Below are 24,059 nucleotides of genomic sequence, written 5' to 3' on the forward strand. Positions count from 1 at the left end.
TCCATTGAGGTACGTCTCAGTCATCACACCAACATGAACTATGACAGACTCATAACGGTACTTCTTGCTGAAAGATCTGAGTGTATACGTGATTGGACAAATCCTGCAACCAGACAGACAACTGACCATGACTTTCTCCTTGTTCAATCTGATTAGATGGACATCTGTGTGCCTCACTATTGAGTCTCCAATGACAAGAAAATGTGTTTTTGAGTGTTACACCTTACTGGCTTGGTGAGTAAGACACTGTCATGGGTCCAGTGGGGACTGTGTTAGTTGTAGCAGTCCTGTGCTTTGGAGGTCTCTGGTGTTTCATTAAGTTTTTTGAGAGAACCTCCATGTATTTGGATTTACATGTTTGATGTGTACTATGTGTATGAGCATATATAGTGGTGGGTGAATTGACAACCTTCTGCGTATTACTGTTTTGAGTGAGACAGAGCATGGATTCCAGATTCTTGGTGTAAATACATCTCTCAAACTCTGCACTAGAGTGTATTATTAGTAAAGGGTTGTCTGTGTACATGAGGAAATCACTACACTGCCTCAAGGGAGCCAAGTCAATAAGGTTGGCAGGTAAACAAGGGTAGTCCAATTGTCTGTAATGTTAGGTTGAAGACTGTTGTCATTAGGGGTGGCTATTCAGAATCAATTATGGAGGAGCTCCATGGACAGATACTTTTGCCTGGGTTTCAGGTAAAATTTGTTGAATTGAACTGTCTGGCTTTGCCACACAATTGAGCAATAGTGCACAGTGCTACACAATGCTCAAACAAGCAAAAACCTGCTAAAATGCAGGCCTAAGTACCAGAAGCTAAAAACTTGAAAAAAATTTAAAAAGATTCAAAAGGACCAAGGAGGATGCTTATTCCAAGCCCTAGACTGGCTTCCCTTTACTAGACAAGGCCCAATCAACACAGTTCTCTCACAAAAGTACATATAGGCCCCTTCCAATCCAAGATGGCCCGGAGAATGTGTTCAAATTAAACAAACCACTACAGTTCCAGTTGTAGCAACCCTCTATCTAGACTATGCTACAGCTACTAGCTACCCTGGTTTCAGAGGGGAAACACTAGAAAATGTTTAAAACAGCAGCAACAATAACAGTGAGACACTCAATATGTTTAAAACAGCAGAAAATCAGCAAGAAGGCTCTAAATAATGTGTTAAACAGTTAACAGATCAGTTATTTTAACACTGCTTAGCAGGAAAACCAGAACAAACAGAACAGATAGGTTCATAGGTTCATAGGTTTGTACTAGGCTAATGGCTCTGGAGCCTATACAAATCTAGCCCCATAGAAGTGCCCTGGCATTGTGCCACCCGACTTTAGATCCCAATGCCTCTATCAAACAGAGTGACTGGAGTGATCCCCGGGGTCAACTTTCTATTTCCCTTCCACTCATTAAGATTTCTCTTGAAGAGGGCCAGTGAGGTGCTCTGCTTGATATATATGGGAATCCTATTCCAGAGAATGGGCAGCCTCTGGGTTATGAACCTGTCCCTCTAGCATGTTCTGTTGATTGTGGTAATGAGGTTGAGGTCTCTGGAGCATGTGGTGTGGAGGGATTGGGATTTCTTTAGATGTAGCATTTCTAACAGAGCTGGGTCAGACATGGCTTTGTAAGTCAAGCAGAGATCACCTCTTAGTAGATGACATGAGACAGAGAATAACTGGAGTTTTTTTGAGTCTGTCCATGTAGAACATGTGTTTATGGCCTAGGATCCTCTTCGTGAGGTACTTTTGTGGCCTCTCCAGCTGTTGCAGGTGTCTAGTGAAGTACATGCCAAATGGGGCATTATTCTCTATGACTGGTCTAATGAGGGAAGAGTAGAGAAAAATGTTAACCTCTTTCTTCCTGGATGCAAAATCCTTGGTAATGAGATGTGCCACATAGAAGGACCTTTTGACCACAGTGACAATGTGGTGGTCGAAGGAGAGGTTGCTGCCAGCCTGTGTCCCCAGATCTCTTATAAGGCATTCAGTGTTCAGTGGGCACCCATCGATGTGGTAATTAGTGGGAACTGAGTTTTTCCAAAGGGGATGATGATGCATTTTTAGCATTAAGCATTAAGCTGATTTTGACACCAGTCATTGGTCTCAGTGAGTCCTTTCTGTAGGATGTCTCCATCACTTGGGGAGTTAATAATGGCTCCCAGCTTGCAGTTGTCTGTGAACTTGGTCAGCCAGAGTCCCTCCATGTTGGCCTTGACATCGGAGAAGTAGATACCAAACTGGAGAGGATCCAGGACCGAACCCTGTGGGACTCTACTCATGACTGGTGGGCAGTCTGACTTGGAGTCCACTATTTTTACACTGTGGGTTCTATCTGTGAGCCAATTTGCACCCCACCTAATGATATAGGGGTTGAAGCCTAGGTTGGTGAGTTTATCAATAATAGCCTTGGCTAGATCGAGTTAGGCTGTATGAACTGCCTTACCTTCATCCACAGCTCTGGTGACTGACTCAGAGAAGTCAATCAGGTTGAGCAGGCATGATCTACCTTTCACAAAACCAAGTTGTGTGGGATCTAGAGTTTGGAGATTCCCTATATCCTTGTTAATTAGGTCCGTGATGATGCTCTCCATAGCCTTACATATCAGACTTGTCAGGCTAATGGGGTGATAATTTCCAGGGTCTGTTGTCACTCCTCCTTTATGCAGAGGGATGACTGTAGCAGTGCACCATTCAGTAGGGACAAAGCCTGAGGTGAGGCTGTGAGTGAACAGGGTACACAGATGTGGTGCCAGTTCACTTTGTAATTCATGTAAAATACAGCCAGGGATATTGCCGAGTCCCATGGAAGCTGTATTCTTGGCCTTGGACAATGCAGCTTTAACCTGTGTTGCAGTAATGCTGGATGCCTGGCATTCTTCCGGTATAGAGATTGTTCTTTTGGAGGAGATAAGGGTAAAACTGGCACTGAATCTGTTGGCCAGTATGTTGGCAATATCGGTTGACTCAGTATAGGAGGTACCATTGTGCAGTAACTCAGAGCATATCTGGGTATTGTCATGGAGATTCTTGATATAACTTCTTCTTCTTCTTTCAGCTTTTCCCAGTTAGGGGTCGCCATAGTGGATCACATGTCTGCTCATGATTGGCAGTGGAGTTTTATGGTGTTGAGTTGCCAACCTGGCACCCAACCTTCTACAGAAGGCACACACACACATGCACTCACACCTAGGGCCAATTTAGGGTGTCCAATCCACCTACAGCATCTCTTTGGGATGTGGAAGAAAACCGGAGCACCCGGAGGAAACACGCGACCACAGGGAGGACATGCAGACTCAGCACAGAAGGCACCCCAGCCAAGGATCAAACCAGGGAACCTCTTGCTGTGAGATGACAACGCTAACTGCTGCATCACCGTGGCTGCCCAGATTCTTGATATAACTATAGAAGGGTTTTTGATTGTTTTTAGTGTCTGCCACAATTCTGTCTTCATAGCTAGCTTTGGAGGTTTTGATGAGGGATCTCAAATTTTTGTTGAGGCTAATAAGGGAATTTTTCCAGTCTTGGGACTTCACCTTTTTCTGCAACAGTTTCTTCCTTCTGTTGTAGAGTTTATTAATGGCAGGGGCCACCAGATAGCTTAAACCAGTGAAAAATACCAGTAAATATTTAACAAATGGTGAAACTAATGAAAAGGCTTTGTAAACAGTGAAAACAGCAGTACAATTTGATTTAGCAGGCATATTAAAGCAAACAATTGCAGTACAACAGTGTAGTTTAGTACACAGTAGATAAATACTGTATGAAAGTAGGCAGCAGGCATTAAAAAAGTGCAGTAAATAGTATAAATAAGCACAATAACCAGGCAACCTATATTTTTGAAAGCTCAGAAGCCGCTGGTATTTTTATATATATATATATATATATATATATATATATATATATATATATATAGATATAGATATATATATATATATATATATATATATTATATATATATTATATATATATATACATATAAATATATATATATATATATATATATATATATATATATATATATATATATATATATATATATATTATCTGGTATCTCATCTCAGAGTTATGGATGGTAGCCCACCTCAGTTCAGCTTGGTACAAACAAACAGAAACCTGCTCAAATGTAGGACCTAAATATCAAAATATAACAACTTGACAAAAAAAAAAAAAAAACTTTAAAAAGATTCAAAAGGACCAATGCAGAATGCAGAATTGGAGACCAGTAGTATAAATAACACAGATTATAAAATCTGTATGAAAATCTTACATCAAAGAATGGAAGTTAAACTACATAACATTATAGAGGAAATGCTTTATAGAGTTAAAGGAGGAGGCTGTCAATAGTTATTAAAGATCGTTAGAGAATTAGTAGATGACTGTATATACAGGAAGGAACAAAATAAAATGTTGATAGCTGACCTGAGTAAGGCTTTTGACTCTATACAGCATGAAATATTATGGGACATATTTTGATCTTACAATATTAGTGCAATAACAAATGTATATGCTACTACCTGCAAACATAACAAAATAAAGATCTTAGTAAATGTCTGGCTAAGTTAGGAGATAAATATAAAGAAGGAATTAGATAAGGGTGTCCATTAAGTAGCTTAATATTTGCACTAGTGACTGTTTCTGGTTGGAGAGTGAGTGTCTGTGCTTAACGTTCCTAATTAGTCTGGTTGCTATTCAAGGCATCTATCAGAAAAAGGCTACAAGCCTTGCTTTATCTGGGATAAGACTGTGGATAAAGAAAAAAACTGTTTCCTGCCTTTCCTGTAAGTAATCTAGTTCAGATACAGATTTGTTGTATCCTGCACTGTCTGTAAGCTTCTGAGCTGTGCCAAAAAGTCTTCTCTTCAATTTTTCCCTTAGATTTGCTAGCTCTCTCCTCTCTGCACTTTTACTAGCTTATTTGTCTAGCACTTTACCAGACATCTTGTAGCAATTATTGTAGCACACAAATGTGCTATGGCAGTAAATGTTCTACAAGGAAACAGCTGCAGTACTTATTATTAATGCCCACCCCTCCAGACATGTCGAAAGGTCAGTCCCCTCTACTTTCTCCTATTAACCTGGTGAACTTGGGCATCCTGAAGCAATGTAACAATTGCCTCAAGTACACTGACAACCCTCTCTTTTTAGCTCTCAACACTCAGACTTGCGAGAGATGCACATATATATCCAAATTGGAAGCCATGCACTCTCCAGCCAAGACTGGAATAGCTGGTCAAGAGGAGAAGGTCAACACTTGTACCACACCACATGGAACACATAGTACTCCAGAACACACACCAGCACTGCCTTCACATAAAAACACAAACCACACACCACCTTTGCTGTTGTTCTCAATAAAAATCTACCCAAACAGCAAGGACCTCCAAGGCAGAAATGCACTTGACCACCACAACACAACAATAATCACAAGACAAATAACTCTTCTAAACAGTGTGCCACTCAACCAAAGCCCCTAAGGCAAAATAACATGCCCAACATACCAGTCATAAGTGACTCGATAGTGAGGCATAGTGATGTCCCACTCACTAGGTTGAATAAGGAGAAAGTAACAGTCAGTTGTCTATCAAGTGCCAAGATCCACCACATAACACACGCACTCAGATCCCTCAACAACAGGTACAAATATGACTGTCATTGTACATGTGGGTGTGAATGACCTGATATATACCTCCCTGGACTACATGAAAAGAGACATATAGGAGTCTTGGATTATGAAGCCAGGCGGGTATGAAGCTAGCCCTGAGCAGCCTCCTACCATCACCTACAATGAGACCACAGTACAAGCAGAAAATGGTTGATTTCAACAATTGGCTAAGTTTCTGGTGTCATTCTAAGGGGATCCATTATCTGTCTACCTGGGATGACATGATTGACAGACCTTGATGCTTTGCCAGAGATGACCTGCATCTGTCACCTGTGGGCTTCCGGATACTGGACAGGGCTCTTGCCACCCCTATAGTGCCTTTTTAGGCGGTATTCCAAAGACCAAATTACCACCGTAACAGCTACAAACAAATGCAATCTGAGGGTCATGCTGCTCAATGCTAGAAGTCTAAATCTCAAAATGCACTCACTTGAAGCCCTCCTTAAAATGGAGAACATCAACATTAGTGCTGTAACAGACACCTGGTTCAAGGCAGCAGAAAGCACCCCTGCACTACCAGGCTATAACTCATCCCACACCTTTCGGCCCCAGAACATGGAATGAAGCTCCAAAGGTGGTGGTGTTTCAATATTCATAAAGGATGCACACACCTCCAGACTTGTAGCCCAACATAATGCATCAGAGATACTTCAGGTGCAGCTAACATGGGGTAAGACAGCGATTCAGATCATAGCTGCTATAGTTCCCCAACCATGTCCCAAGACTCACACTCCATGTTGCTAAGCACCCTGGAGAATATTAGGGTCCAACCTAACACTCTCATACTGGGTGACTTCAACTACTCCTCCATTAACTGGGAAAACTACTCATGTACCAATACACTTGCCCAACGTTTCCTGAAATTCATTAATTCCAATTCCCTGGACCAGCTTGATCTTACCTCCACTAGAGGTAGCAAAATCCTCACCAGTATGCCCTGTTCAATCACAGCCTCACCACAGGCTTTGTCCCTACCGAATGGCGCACTGCTGCAGTCATCCCTCTCTACAAAGGTGGAGCAACTACAGACCCTGGAAACTATCGCCCATTAGCCTGATGAGTCTGAAATACAAAGCTATGGAAAGCATCATCATGGATCTAATAAACAAGGATATAGGAAATCTCCAAACTCTGGATCCCACACAGTTTGGTTTTGTGAAGGGTAGATCATGCCTGCTCAACCTGGTTGACTTCTTTGAGTCAGTCACCAGAGCTGTGGATGAAGGCAAGGTGGTTCATACAGCCTACCTTGATCTGGCCAAGGCCTTTGATACCATTCTCCACTCAGGAATCATAGAAAAACTCACTAAGCTAGGCATCAACTCCTATATTACTAGATGGGTTTCAAACTGGCTCACAAATAGAACAAACAGTGTGAAAGTAGCTTATTCCAAGTCAGACTGCCGACTAGTCACAAGTGGAGTCCCACAGGGTTTAGTTCTGGGTCCTCTCCTGCTTGGTATCTACTTCTCTGAAGTCCAGGCCAACATGAAGGGACTCTGGCTGACAAATTTTGCCGACAATTGCAAGTTGGGAGCCATAATTAACTCCCCAAGTGATGTTGATATCCTACAGAAAGGCCTCACTGAGACCAATGACTGGTGTCAGAACCATGGCCTTAAGCTCAATGGCAAAAAATGTGTCATTATCCCTTTTAGGAAAAACCTGGTTCCCATGAATTATCACATCGATGGTAGTCCACTGAACACAGAAGGCGTTATAAGAGATCTGGGAACACAGGTTGACAGCAACCTTTCTTTTGACCACCACATTGCCACTGTGGTTAGAAAGTCCTTCTATGTGGCACATCGCATTACTAAGGGTTTTGCTTCCAGGAAGAAAGAGGTCATTGTTTCCTTCTGCTTTTCCCTCATTAGGCCAATCATCGAGTACAATGCCCCATTTGGCATGTACATCACTAGACACCTGCAACAATAGGAGAGGCCACAAAAGTACCTCACAAGATAGTAGGCCTTAAACACTTGTCCTATATGGACAGACTCAAAAAACTCCAACTATTCCCTGTCTCATATCGCCTACTTACAGGCAATCTCTGCTTGACTTAAAAAGCCATGTCTAACCCAGCTCTGTTAGAAATGCTACATCTAATAAAATCCCAATCCCTCCACACCACATGCTCCAGACACCTCAACCTCATTACCACAATCAACAGAACAAGCTGGAGGGGTAGGTTCATAACCTAGAGACTGCTCATGCTATGGGATAGACTTCCCATACATGTCAATCGGAGTGCCTCACTGGCCCTCTTCAAGAGAAATCTTGGTGAGTGGATGGAAAATAGAAAATTCACCCCGGGGATCACTCCAGTGGCTCTATTCAACAGAGGCACTGGGAACTAAGATCGGGCAGCACAATGCCAGGGTAATCCTATGGGCTAGGCTTGTAAAGGCTCTAGAGCCATTAGCCTAGTACACACCTATGAACTTTTAAACCTATGATCCCCAAACAGGCTGTGGCCTACTTATCTTCTTGAGATTGGTACAAACATTTTGCTTCTGGAGAGAAAAGAAGCAAAGGAGCATTGTATCCTAACAGAGTGAAGCTGTAGTGAGACCAGCATTAGTAGTAGCCAGGCAGTAGCCATTCCTGTGACTCCCCTCTTTTCATCATTCTTGACAAGCTACAGTAATTCTTTGTTTTCAGTAAGTACTGCTTGAGTTGTTTCTAACTTCAGAATATCTTGCCAAATACTTCATCCTTAAATGTTCAGGGTCTATGTATTAGTTTCCCCTTAAGTGTTTGGCAGTGCTCTGTACAGACTCAGCAAACTTGAGTGACATTTTTCCTGTAAAGGCACAATTGAAATTTCTCCAATACCTAGTTACACACAGGGCAAGTAGTTTACAGTGACAAGCACTGTCCATATAGTTTCAAGCCAGATACTCTTGACAGTGATTGATATTCTCACTCCAACTGTCTAATCAATAAAAAAGGGTCTGTTGTCATGGATATAAACGTTCCTACTGTCTCCAGTACTGGCTTGGTGGATATGGGCATCCTGAGGCACTGTAGAAATTGCCTCATGTTTACCGGCAACCAGATAATTTTCAAACAAACTGATATGGTATGTGAGATATGTATTTACGTAATATTACTGGAGGCAAAGCTCTCACATAAAAGTATTCCTAATGTCAATAAGGTTGTCAGTAGTAGACACTGCACCCATCACACACAATTCAAAGCAGATATATCAACTCACATATTCTGAGGCACTGTATCCTTCCTAAACCACAAAGACCTCTTAAGATGAAGTACATATAACAAATACTCTCAGCAGTCCCAAATGCACTCTTTCAAAACAACGCCCACATCAACACATAGAGCTACATCTCATGAAGACTCTACCTCTAAGCCCATAAGGCAAGCCACCACACAATCCAACATTCTAGTCATTGGTGACTCCATTTGAGACACACTGATGTCCCTCTCACCAGGTTGAGTTAGGAGAAAGTTACGGTCAAGTTGCTTATCAGGGGCTAGGATCTACCACATTATGCAATCAATCAGGTCAATGGACCACAATTACCAATATGACTAAGTCATAGTCCATGTGGTAGTAAATGATCTGAGGCATACCTCCCTAGACAATATGAAGAGAGACATCATGGAGCTCTCAGAATATGCATCTCAAGCTGGTATGAGCCTAGCGTTGAGCAGCATTTTACCTTCTCCACAATATGAACAAAAGATAATTGACTTTAATAACTGGCTTAATTTCTGGTGTCATTCTAAGGGAGAGCAATATTTGTCAGCATGGAAGGAGATGGCCAACACATCATGCTGCTTTGCCTGGGATGGTCTGCACCTCTCCCCTCTAGGCTTTTGACTATTAGCTAAAACATTGTTTTCCCCATAGTGCCTTTTTAGGCAATGACAAACTGAAAGTACTTCTGACATAGCAAATCAAAACCACGAAAATCTAAATGTATTACTGCTCAGTGCTAGGAGTTTAAATAAAACAAAAAAAGCTGGAGATGTCTCTATTTACATTAAAAATAAATATACTCCAAGGCTGGTCAAACAGGACAATACACTTGAGCTGTTCCATGTTCAGATCACCATAGGTAAAATCCAATACCACTTCCTTGCAAGCTATAAGTCCCCCACTAGTCAATACACCAATCAGGGGTGCAACCATACTGGATCTGGTGCTGCACACCCCCTACTGTAATGCCATCCCTGATAGGTCAGACCACAAAATGGTCTCCTTTGAAGTAAAAATAAAACCTGGACCTCCAGCTAAACCTGGAATATTCAGGAACTATTCTAAGGCTAACCTCCTGCTATTAAGTGAGAACCTGGCAAACTTTCAAGCCCCCATAAACCCTGGGAGCACTGGTGCCTATGCAGAACTGTTTACAAGCTTAGCTGCATAGAGGCCGCTGTATCCACCAGGAGAAGTACAGAACTAGCTAAAAAAAACAAGTCACCCTGGTGGAATCACAAAATCGATAAGAAGGTGCAGCACCCAGCAGTATAAAAGCACTCTCATCAAGCTAAACAAACAACTCAGAGGACAAATGCTGTCATTGTACATGTTGGTGTGAATGATCTAAGATGTACCTCCCTGGACTACATGAAAAGAGACATTGAGGAGCTCTCTGATCATGTAGCCCAAGCTGGTATGACCCTGACCTTGAGTAGCATACTACCTTCACCTAGAATGATACCACAATACAAAGACAAAATGATCAATTTCAACAATTGGCTAAGCTTCTGGCGTCATTCTAAGGAGATCCAGTGTCTGTCTGCCTGGGATGATATGATAGACAAGCCTCGCTGTTTCACCACAGATGGTTTGCACCTGTCACACCTAGGCTTTCGAATACTGGCCAAGGCTCTTGCCGTCCCCATAGTGCCTTTTTTAGGCAAGGCTCAAAGGACAAACCAACCACCGTAACCAGCACAGGTAACCAAAAACTAAGGGTAATGCTACTCAATGCCAGAAGTCTCAACCTTAAAATGCACACACTCGAGGCACTCCTCAGTATGGAGAAAATTGATGTTTGTGCAGTGATGGAAACCTGGTTCAAGGCTCCAGAGAGCTCCCCAGCACTACCAGGTTACAATTCATATCATACCTTCCAGCCTTAGTTACCAGATCACAGTACAAAGGGCGGATGTGTATCTATATTCATCAAGGATACCCACATCTCCAGGTTAGTGGCGCAGCATGATGCCCCAGAGATCATCCATGCTCAACTATCATTAGGCAAAATCACATTTCAAGTCGTAGCCTGTTATAGATTGCCCACCATGTCCCAAGATGCTCACTCAGCATTCCTTAAGGCATTGGAAAATATAAAGGTCCTACCCAACACCATAATTTTGGGTGATTTCAACTACCCTGGTATAGACTGGGTGAACTACCAAAGCTCTAACTCCTATGCCCAGCGGTTCATAGAATTTATAAATCCAAATGCCCTTGAACAACTGGTATGTTCTTCCACTAGAGGGGACAACATATTGGATTTAGTCATCACAAATATGGGCGCCCATTGTACCATACCCGTTATCACTCCCTCTCTGGTCATATCAGACCACAAACTGATAACCCTGGACGTCCTCACCCCTCCACCTCCCCCAGTCAAAAAAAACATCATAAAAAAACCTTTCCAAAGCAAACCTGCGTCAGAAGTGGAAAGCTTCACTATTCCCTTGCAGAAGGATAATGATATCCAGGATGCGGAATCCTACACCAAGGCACTTTATATACATCTTCAGGATTGCATGGACCGTGCTATCCCAAATAAAACCAAGACTCCTTCCTCAAGCAAGACGAAACCAGTCTGGTGGACCCCGGCCATAAGCAAACTATACAATAAAAGGAGAAGACTTATACAAAAAAAGGCCAAATATTAAGTAGAAAAATCATCCCTGATTAGCATTAGTAAAAAATTGAGGGCCCTCATCAAGTCAACTAAAGCCAATTTCGAAAAGAAAGTTGCCAAAGATGCCAAGGATAACCATAAGGCCTTCTATGGTTACGTCAAAAACTTAAATGGCAACGCTCAGGTCTGTTCTGAGCTAGTACAAAATGGAACAAAATACACTGACCCCACTGACACTGCCAACATCTTAGCTGATAGGTTCAGCGCAAATTCCCCCCCCCCCTCACCACCTACATGGCCTATTACTATTCCAGGGGATTGTGTAACTCCAAGTATTACTGATACGTTGGTTAATAAGGCTCTATCTAAAGCTAAAACACTGCCTCCATGGGACCAGATCGTGTCCCAGACTGTGTCATACATGAGCTCCAAAATGAATTAACCCCGCATCTGAATACCCTGTTCAGTCTCAGCCTCTCGACAGGATATGTGCCCATAGAATGGCGCACAGCAACGGTGGTTCCACTGCACAAGGGTGGGCCCACAACTGACCCTGGAAACTACTGACCAATAAGCCTGACCAGTCTGATCTGTAAGGCAATGGAGTGAATCATTATGGAACTCATAAATGGAGAGATTGGGAACCTCCAAACACTTGACCCCACACAGTTCGGCTTCATCAAGGGCGATCATGCCTCCTGAACCTGGTGGACTTCTTTGAGACAGTCACTCAGGCTATAGATAAGGGAAAGGAGGTATGCACGGCTTACCTTGACCTTGCTAAAGCATTTGACACCATTCCCCATTCGGGTATTATTGATAAACTCACCAACCTGGGCATAAACCCTTACATCACAAGATGGATCGCAAACTGAGTCTCACACAGATCCCACAAAGTAAGAGTAGCAGGATCTATGTCCGAATCCAGACCAGTAACGAGCGGTGTGCCTCAAGGCTCTGTCCTGGGGCCCCTCCTGTTTGGCATATACTTCTCAGAAGTACAGGCGAGCACTGAAGGGCTGTGGCTGACCAAGTTTGCGGATGACTGAAAACTGGGTGCTATAATAGAGTCTCCGGCTGACATGAATATCCTCCAGAAGGGCCTTAATGAGACTGATGCATGGTGTCAAAGCCATGGTCTCAAGCTAAATGCTAAAAAATGCACAGTAATCCCCTTTGGAAATAACAGAGTACCCACGAACTACCACATAGGAGGTAACTCCCTGAAATCTGAAGTAGTAATAAGGGATCTAGGGACCCAAATAGATAGCTTTCTTTTGATAACCATGTTGCCAAGGTGGTTAGAAAATCCTTCTATGTGACCCATCTGATCACAAAAGGGTTTGCATCAAGATCTAAGGATGTAGTGGTGCCCCTCTACTCTTCCCTCATCAGACCCATTATTGAGTACAATGCACCAATTGGAATGTACCTGGCTAGGCATCTCCAGCAGCTGGAGAGACCACAGAGTTACCTCACTAAGAGGATTACTGGCCTCAAACAGTTGCCCTATGCAGCACAATTGAAAAAACTAAGGCTTTTCTCTGTTGCATACCACCTTCTCAGAGGCAATCTCTGTCTAACATACAGAGCCATGTCCAAACCAGAACTGTTGAACATGCTCCATCTTAGCAAAACAAAATCTACTCGAGCTACATGCTCTAGGGATATAAACCTCAGCAGAACAATGAATAGAACATGCTGGAGGGATAGATTCCCTTCACAAAGACTTCCCTTGCTATGGAACAAGGTCCCGATCCACATAAGACAGAGCCCCTCACTATCACTCTTCAAGAAGAACCTTGATGAGTGGATGGGTAACAGAAAGTTCACACCAGGGATCATACCAACAGCTCTACTAGATAGGGGCCAAGGGTACTAGCTGCTAGATCAAGGGCCTAGGGAACTAACCAAAGGGGTGGTGAATACCGCACAATGTGGCTGGGCTAATATATGCCTTCAGGCAGATAGCCCAGTACCTACCTATGAACCTATAAATAAAGTCTACCAAAGTCAGATTTGAGATAAGTCTGACCTCCCAGGCCAAGGACAACCACAAAGCATTCTTTAGCTATGTCTGCAACCTCAAAGGCAATACACATATGTGTGTAGAGCTCATTGTAAATGGAGCCACCTATACTGATCCAAAGATATAGTAAACCTCCTTGCTGATAAATTCAGCTCCAACTTTACCCCTCTCTCTCCCTCAACCTTACCTCAGGAAATATCATCTTTTATAACTTCTCCTACTATGACTAAGGAACAGGTCCTTAATGCTCTCTCTAAGACCAAGAACACTGCATCAATGGGCCCAGACAGTATTCCAGGATGCCTTCTAAATAGCATGAAACATGACCTATCAGATCTTCTGGAATTACTATTTAACTGTAGCCTCCAAACACGCTTCATTCCTCATGAATGTAGAAAGGCAACAATCATCCCTCTGCACAATGATGGGCCTTCTACAGACCCTGGAAACTACAGACCCACAAGTCTCATTAGTCTTATATGTAAAGCCACAGAAATAATTATCATGGGGATGATCAATAGACATATATTATACCTCCAGACACTGAAACTAACCCAGCATGGTTTTGTCAAGGGAAGATCATGCCTATTCAACCTGGTGGATTTCTTTGAGAAGTTCACCAAAGCAATGAATGAGGGCAAAATCATTCTCAATGCCTACCTTGACCTGGCCAAGGCATTTGACACAATACCCTACTCGGGCATTGTTGATAAACTCAACAATTTAGGTGCAAACCCATATGTCACCCAGTGGATAGCCAGCTGGCTCACAGACAGGACCAAGGAAGTTAAAACTGGTGAGTTCACCTCTATGGAGAGGCCAGACACAAGTGGAGTCCCTCAAGGATCAGTTTTTGGACCGCTTTTTTTTTGGCATTAACTTCTCAGAAGTCAAGGCCAATGTCAGTGGTGTCTGGCTTACTAAATTTGCAGATGATTGCAAATTAGGAGCTGTCATTGAATCTCACACTGACACAAATGTTCTCCAGGAGGGGCTGACATAGACAAACAACTGGTGTCAGTCCCATGGACTAAAACTAAATGCCAAGAAATGCATAACAGTATCCTTTGGGAAGGCATCCATCCCTAGTAACTATCATATTGACAACGCACCCCTTAGAGTTGACCCAGTAGTCAGGGACTTAGGGACACACATAGTAATCTAGCCTTTAACTATCACATGTCTACAGTGGTGAGGAAATCATTCTGTGTTGTGCAACTTTTAAACAAAGGTATGGCACCTAATTCCAAGGAAGTCCTTGTTCCACTGTATTCGGTATTCATCAGACTAGTTATTGAGTGCAATGCCCCCTTTGGTATGTACCTAACCAGGCATGTCCAACAACTGGAACATCAACAGAGGTTCTTCACTAAAAGAACAGCGCATAAATAAATGTCCTATGCAGACCACCTCAAGGCTCTATCCATGTTTTCTGTCTCCTACAGGCTTTTGAGGGGGGATCTATGCCTGGCGTACAGGGCATTGTCAGACCCCACTCTGATGGACCTCCTGCATAACCACAAAACAAATACTACCAGAATTACCCATTCTAAATACTTAAACCTTGCCTGTGATATAAAAAGGACCTGCTGGATAAATAGGTATGTTACCTAGAGACTACCCCGTCTATGGAGCAGGCTCCCCATCCATGTGAAGCAAGTTCCCCTCTAACCCAATGCAAGCGCAACTTGGACAATTGAATGGGAAACTGGAAATTCACCCCTGGATTGGCACCTGTGTCTCTAATGTGCACAAGTAACCTGTAAATGGTTCATCTCCCAAGCCCCTGCTTACACTTACCAAGGGTATCAGAACTTGTCAGAGATTTGGGATGCATGGCTAGGCTTAAAAAGGCCCTTGTGGTCATTAGCCTAGTAAACACCTATGAACATATGAACATGATATTAACTCATATAAATCAAGATATGAAAAAAGAATATATATATATATATATATATATATATATATATATATATATATTTATATATATATATATAAAACTAAGGAGGATATCAATCTATTATTCACGCAGAGGGTATCATAATTATTATGAAAGATTTAAAAGGAATGACAGGAGTATTGAATTATTTAAATTACTGTTTAAATGCTATGGGTCTATATCTAAACAGAGAAAAGAGTAAAGGATTGGGGCATAACGGGAAGACATGAGGAACAGAATTTAATATGGAAAAATAGCAGTTTTGGGAATACATTTTGGAAAACAAATAAGAGGATTACAAAGGGAGAAGATGATTGAAAAAATGAGAAATCTAGGTATGTTTTGTTGAATGTTTAGACTGTTGTTTAAGAAAAAAGATATATTTAATAAATTCAATAATAATGGCTAAAAAAGCATACTTAGCGAGTGTATTTAGTTTACCACTGAAATATGAGAAAGAATATAAACCAAGGTGTTCTCATTTATATGGGGTTCTATGCTTAACCCTGTTAAGAGAGGTAATATATGTTGTGAAAGAAGGAGGTTTGGAACTAATCAATCCAGTGTTATATGTAGCTTCGCTGAATCTATATAAAGTCTTTAAAAGGTTGAAAAATAATAATGAAGGATTATTGACTAGATTATTAAAACATAAATATGGAAAAGAATGGAAATAAGCTCAAAGAATTAAAAGGATAAGAGAAGGTATAAATACTGACATACAGCTTTATCAGGAAAAGATATCATTACAGAAAATAAATATGGATGAAACTGAAAATGAAAGAAAATATGGTATGAGAATATTATGTCTAAGTGTTATTATGTATACCCTTGGAGAGATTTGCAGGAAGAAAAAAAATCAAAGCTATAAAAAAAGATGTAAGAGCATATTAAAATGTCAAGATTTTCTGTGGAAGTTGACTATAAAGTTACTATCCAATATTCCTTATAAAAAATGTGAAGAAATAGCATGCAGTTATCGTAAAAAATATAAACAGCTGAACATGTATTTCTGAAATATAAAAGAGTTGTAAAACTGTGGAAAAATTGGAGACATATCATATTTTGACTGAAATAAAGAAAGAAGATATAAATATGGATATGACTGAATATGTCTTTTTTAAAAGCAAAGAATATATATAGAAGATAGATAAAAGACTGTTTAATGCAATACAGACTATAAGGAACCAAAGAGTAAAGTAAATAATGTTTAATGGGAAATGGGAAAGGGTAGTTGTTGTTTCTTTCGGCTTATCCCAGTTAGGGGTCGCCGCAGCGGAACTCCGGTCCGCTAATGTTTGGTAGTGGATTTTTACATACCGAGTTACCAGCCCTGATGCACACCCTTCAACGAAGGCGCACCCATTCACACATGCCTCCACACAGAAGACGCTCTAGCTGAGAGTCGAACGCAACAACGTCTTGCTGTGAAGCGACAATGCTACCGCAGCACCACCACCGCGGGAAATGGGAAAGGGTAGTAATACTGAAAAAAGATAAAATGTTTGGCTTTGGAAAATGGACTGGGTCAAAAATTTGAGAACACTTCAAGTATACTTATAAGTAAGTACTGAAATGTATATATAGAGAAAGTATAATATATCTAATATAGTAAATAGTGTAAATATTGCAAATATATTGTAATTATTGTAAATAAAGGATCCCTACTCTTTTCAGCACTAGATGGTTCCAGAGAGCTATCATTAGTGTTTGGAAGACCTCTAGAATGGAGGCTAGCAGCAATAACATGGAATAAGCAATGTTAAATCATTTGGAAATATGGAGATGGAAATCATGATGGATAAGACAGCACATGTTGTTATGGAGACATTGGAAGCTGATTCTGTCATAGTGGATGATACAAATAAGTAGCATATACCTGATGCTCTGACTGTTTATGTGCAGGGAATTATTGTAATGCTGAATGAAAAATTGATGGAGTTGATTGACAAGGAGGAAGGAAGCAAGAGATGAGTCGGCAATATCTTGGGATGAAATGGCAGATTGTGAGAATGAGGAACAGAAAGAACATGTTTTAATAAAGTTACTGTCAGAGAAAAATCTTTCCAAAGTACAAGTAAAACCTTTTCAGAAATGGTCACTGCTAACAAGAAGCAAGAAAAAGGTGCTATAAATGCTTTTCTTTATAAAAACAAGGAATACCATAAGACTAAGAACTAGAAATAATGTTGCCATAGAGCAGTACTTTGTTAGGGACAATTTAGTCATGCCACTAGTTTTTTTCTGCAAGATATGTAAAGTCTTTTATTCATTCAGGTAAAGAGGCCTTCTGTGACATTACATTTGAAACTGAATTGGTGATCCGTAAATTCTGAAATGAACGTAAAGAGAAACAGATATTCATCCATGGAACAATTATATGTTTGTGTGCTGACAGAATTTAAAAAAATGTGTTTCTGCAATTCAGAACTGTTGTTATAGAACAGGAATTAAAGAAATGTTTATTCATATATTCTGTCAAAACTGAAAGTATCAGGAAACCAACAAATGAGGGGCATGGATTGAATGGTAGTTAGGCTATAGATGCTGTATTAAATGTAAAACAGGATGTTTTACAACATTTACCTAGTGTGATATTTGTTGAAGGTTTTAGGGGTACTTTAAAGTACCAAGGCCAACCAAAAGCCTGTTATTCTTCTGAGAACATGGAACATTTAATTCAAGATGGTAAAAAGGTTAAGTACAACTAATGTGGAGAGATAGGCAATACAATAAATACATGTAAAAAGGAATGCAGGGTGTGTGGAGAGGAATGATATGATTATAGAACAAATATGGGTGGATAAGAAAAAAGATGTGAATGATGAAGTTGAGGCTAATTTTGTACATATCAGATTACAGGAAGACGAAATTGAGATATATAACATGTTTGGTCAACTATTCAGTGAACAATCATATCAGGAGGAAGGGGAAGTGGAAGAATTGGTCAGATTAGAGTGGAAAATACTATAGGGCAAATTGTAAGAGTTAGGAAGTGAAAGTTTAGATATAGTCCTCCAAAATTAAGGAAAAAGGGAAAGAAAGAAAGAAGGTTAAAGTGGTCTCAATTTATGTCAACAATCTTGTAAATAAGTCCATAGGATTATCAATATTAGAATGGTGTTAAGGTTTATGAGCTAATATTTTCTGTTTACAAGACACATGGTTTATACCTCACAATGACAGAATGCTAGCTGATAAATTATGGGACACAAAATTTCATGGAATTTAGGAAATTAATGATACTCAGGAGTGACATATTTGTCTAATTATAGAGTAAAAATATTAGACATTCACATTGTTTATGCTGACAGAATAACTGTGGTAGATATCAGATGGGAAAACAATGTTTTCAGATTAATAGGGGTATACACATGTACCGGTGGTAAGGCAAGGGAAGAGCTATTTGAAAAAAATAATACCTTAGGTTATTGGTAGCATAAACATTAATATAATGGGAATAATGAGAAAAAAGCTGAATCATTATGTTAAACACTTGCAGGAGGTAATGAAGTGGGCGTTGCTTAAGATTAAGTAATACAAGACATTTTACATATACAGGAGGATTACTGAAAACAGAGACAGACTATTTGTTGATGTCCGAACATTTTATTGAGAAAGACACTGGTGTTATGGGCATAGGGTTTTTGGATAATTTCTGTATCTGGACTGAAATGGGAGAAAATGATGATATTACAAAAGAAGGAAGATGTATGAAAAGAATATCAGGGAAGGTATTACAGTCAGATGAAATGAGTCTGGAAATTGGACAACTTTGAAAGGAACATTATACTATGAGAGCTTTCTGTAAATCCTGGACAGAGTGGTGGAATATATTTAAAGAAAGGTAGATGCACACAAACACACACACACACGAATATATATATATATATATATATATATATATATATATATATATATATATATATATATATGTGTGTGTATATATAAATATATATATAGATTGTAGATATATATATATATATATATATATATATATAAAAATATATATATATATATATATATATATATATATAGATATATAGATATATAGATAGACAGATATTTATAGATAGATAGATATAGATGGAATTGCAGCTAAGGAAAGATCAGAAAAAAGTATATGAAAAAATGAGAGAAAGTATGTTGAATAGTTTAGAATAAAATAGTAGTTCTTTCTTTTCTGTAAAGAAAGGGAGATTTATGAGAAAAATAAAAAGAAAGTTGATGTATTATTCTATAAACAAATATATAACTTTGTTAGGGTAAAGAAGGAAGAAGTATCGGTTCTACATCACAACGTCGAACTTACAAAAGTTTGATTGTTGTAATATCGAACTGTTATGTTCAAAACACAACAAAATCGAAAGCACAGAACAGCGATATTTTTCTCAGGGAAAAAAATCGCTGTTACGTGACAAAAAAAAAACATAACCTTAAATCTAAACTGAAGCGGTGGCTGTGCCCCCCCACACCTCCCTACTTAAATATACCAACTCCAAGATCGCACCACAGTGGAGGAAATAGCAAAACCCTGAAAATGGCCCACCAATTTTTTCCCTGGGAAAAAAGTCGATGTGCTGTGGCTTTGCTATTTTCCACTTTCGGACTTTAGGGTTTGATATTACAACGTTCGAACTTGATTTAGTTCGACCATTGTAATATAGATCCAAAGTATCTCCATACTTGGTTAAAATGGTAAAATATGACAAGTGAGTGATAAGGACATTGAAAGATGAGAAAGAAGAAGTACAATCAGAAAGATATCCTAGATATCATGAAAGTTTATACAGAAAAAGTACTGCTGGTGGCAGTAACATATGGGGGTGAAAATGTTTTTCTGTAGAAGCAACTGAATGTTTGCAAGGAAGATCATATTGTATAAATTAGTGTGCTTCAGCTAGTAAAAGATGGTTAATCACTGGAGAAAGATGGCATATGTTATGATGTATACAAAAAATCTAATGAGCAACACAGAAAGTTTTTTTGTTGAAATATTGAATGAATGGTTTGAGAATAAGGTGCAGGAAGGTGATATAAGTCAAGGCATTATAATGCTTATATGGAAAAAAATAGAAAAATGATATAAATGGGGGCCTTTTACACTGAATAATGCAGACTATAAAATATTAAGAAGAAGGTTATGCATGAAGTAGTGTTACCTATTATGCCTGGACTGAAAAGTAAAATAAGTCATGAATTATGTGGTAAAGTAGGTAGTAGATGACATACTGCACTGAGGGAGTGGTGTCAAGTTAATTGTGTGAGATGTAAGAAAGGTATTTGATTATGTGAGTCATAAAAGTTTGTGGGAACTGTTGATGCAATAGGGACTTAAAGGAAAAAATAATGAACTTATTAAAGATTGTTTCTAATAATAAAAGGGTTAGATTAATGGTTAATGGATAGTTTACTGACCAGGTGTCTGTGAAGAAAGGTGTAAGACAGGACTACCCTATGAGCAGTATATCATAGTCTTTAGTGATGAATGCTGTTGCTTCTGTTATGAGTGGTGTATTGAGCGAGAAATCATAAAGATTACATAACTGTGTTGAGAAACGTATGTTTTATGATATGCTGATGATGTTGTTATTGCAAGAAATGAGAGCAGAAGAAAGTAACGGCTATGCTACTGAATGATAATTTAAAGAAAGAGGGATTATAGCTAAATAAAAAAAAATAAAGGTTTAGTTGATGTAACTAAAATTGAAGATATTTGCTTTTAAGATCAAAAAATTTAGTTACTTGGAATAGTGTTTCATAAAGTGGAAGAAGTAGAGAAACAGTGGGAGGCAGTGATTGAAAAAAAATAGAATAATTGCTTTCTAGAAAACGCTTCAGTTATCATTTAAAAAAGAAAGTGCATTTGATTAATTCCATTATTTTAGGAAGGTTAGGTTTTTTAGAAAGTGTATATATGTGCACAAGTGAAATTAATCAGAAATAATATTGTTGATGTTTAGTATCATATGGAGGTCAAGCCAGAACATTATAAGAAGGATGATTCTGTATCCACTTACACTGAGTGCTGAGATGTAGAAAGATAGAAAAAAAATAGATCTGACTGTAAAAAAATTGAAGTTGAGTATCAGGTATTTTGAGATACAGTTAAAATAAAAAGGTGAAAAATAGGAATGAAAAAGTTAAACAATACCAGAAAAAGCATTATCATGGAAAATAAATGCCAAAACAATTAGAAAATGATTAGGAAAAATGGTATCACTTGGAAGTATAAATTGTATTATATTAATCCTTGGGAAGGATTGGGAAATGAGGTAGTGGAGGCAATAAGAGAAAAAAGGTCATGCTTTTGGTGTGTTAAGATGTGTCAGGGTTTATTATAGAGACTATCAATTAAGAAATTACCTTGCAAAAGGCATTATGTTATATAAAAGAATATGTGATAGGCTATGCATATATATTATAATCAAATAGAAGCAATAGAACATATTTTTAGGATATGAAAGGACAAAGAAAATCTGGGATTGGGTATATAAAGAAAATATTATTATAAACATAAAAAAGCAAAAGATGCAAACATTAATATGATTTTGTATGGATGTTATGGGAAAGAATATGATGGTATATGGAGAAGAATTGAAAAAAGAATGTTTTGGGTGATTCTGGAGTGTGCTTAATAAAAGTTTTATGGACATATTAGAAAAGATAAGATTTTGGTTGTGAAAAAAGAAGGGGGTAATTATGAATTAATTTAAGTTTTGTATTTTAGTGGACTGAGTATATATTCAAAATATTATAAATATTGTAAGCAATGTAAATGTCATATGCAAACATTGAAATTGTTATAAAATAGTGTACAGTTACGTAAGTAGCATGTGTACATTATACAAAAAGTATACTTTTTGGTATGTGCTGTGGGATCTTTTATATCTACCTGAGCTACCATCAATTCAAGCAGATGGGACATCAGTTTAACATCTTATCTGAAGGAGCATACCTGCCTTGAGGTACTTTCTTTCTGTACTGCAGTTTGATTGGATACTACCTTTTCACTTCCTTCTCATTCCTTAAGTTGCCTTTTCATTGTAAAAGGTAGCTCAGAATAAAATCTCTTAAATGTTCATCAGTAGATTACTCAGACACATTCTAATCAATCCATACATCTGAACTATGACCAATATACAAGATTACATGCTGGTACATAAGGGAAATACTGGCACAAAAATCCTCAAAACGTCCTTGCTGCTAGTCCATGAAAGAAGACTTTATGTCATGGTCTGTCAGATGTATGGCCTATTCAAATACAATCAGCTAAGTAACCCACTGGGGGACCCTTCTTCTTTTCCTTTGTTTTTTATTGAGAAAAATTTTTTCATGTCATAAAACAAAAGAGAAATGTGACTGTGGTTAACAGATCCCCTACAAGAATTAGCACTCGAAATGTATTTTTTGCCTAGGCCCAGAACATAGTAAATAGTGTACAATTTGTCAATCCTTTGTACCCAAAACTATTAGAAGTCATTTGCCTTCTTTCAAACTTTGTATTAAAAACAAACACCTCCAAGCTAGAGGCATGCTAGGATGACCTCTGAGTTATCCATCTGGAATTTATTTATTTATTTAACATTTGTTTACCGGGAAAGTCTGACTGGACACAGGTCCTTTTTCAGCAGAGGCCCGGGAAGAAAAGCTCCATGAGTAACAGTACATTTTCATGTATGCATTACAATAATCAAAAAAGTATAAAGTAAACAAAATGTAGTGTACATAAGAGCATACAAATTTGTTATATCTTGACAACAAAACCTAGGCTTTGAACATAGCTAGTACTATTTTTAGGTATGACTTATGTCAAGATATAAGGTTAAGACAGGTCAGTAGAAACAAAGGGTTAAACACCAGGGGAGAAGTTGGATATGTTTTGGGTATACTGTGATGTCCTACATCAGCCTAGAAAGAAAACTAAGAAGGTGAACGAAGAAGATTACAGGTGTCTTTCAGTTAGTCAGTATCACACATTTTTATTGGTGCTCTTGATCAGCCCATGGACCACCTTCCTATCAAGATGGCTAATACTGCTGGGACCCTTTGAAGGGCCAATAAGGTACAGGGTCTTAAAATGCCCGTTCTGATAGATCAGATGGTTGATAAGACCACAAAGCAAAAACCAAAGCTAATTTTCTCTGAGGAATCTGGATGCATTCCTTACATTCTCATCAAAGAAGATGTACCAGGAAATCTTATGGAGGTAGATACAGCTGGAGTCGTATCCTCCTCATGCAGTCTTCTTTGGCACTCCAAAAAAAAAAAAAAGAAACAATAAAAAAATAAAGATGACTTCCCTTCATGATGCATCTGCTCCTAGGGCTCCTCAGCAGACGTGGTTTAATCCATTCTAAGGACTTTTTAAAGCTGTCATGTCCTTGCAGCCTCCTCACTTTTATTCTCCTTCTGCTTCTACTCATTGTTGATGAAAGAGGCAGACCTCTTCTAAAGAAGAGGAAATGGCTTCAGAATCTGAGTCTGAACCCTTTGATTCTTCTTCTCAGATCCATTCTCCTGTAGGCTGTGAATCTAAAGCAGATTACACTATCTCTTCAGAGTCATCTCATGGGAAG

This window comes from Protopterus annectens, chromosome 1.part2 (assembly GCF_019279795.1).
Source record: "Protopterus annectens isolate FY-2018-M chromosome 1.part2, PAN1.0, whole genome shotgun sequence".
Lineage (NCBI taxonomy): Eukaryota > Metazoa > Chordata > Ceratodontiformes > Protopteridae > Protopterus > Protopterus annectens.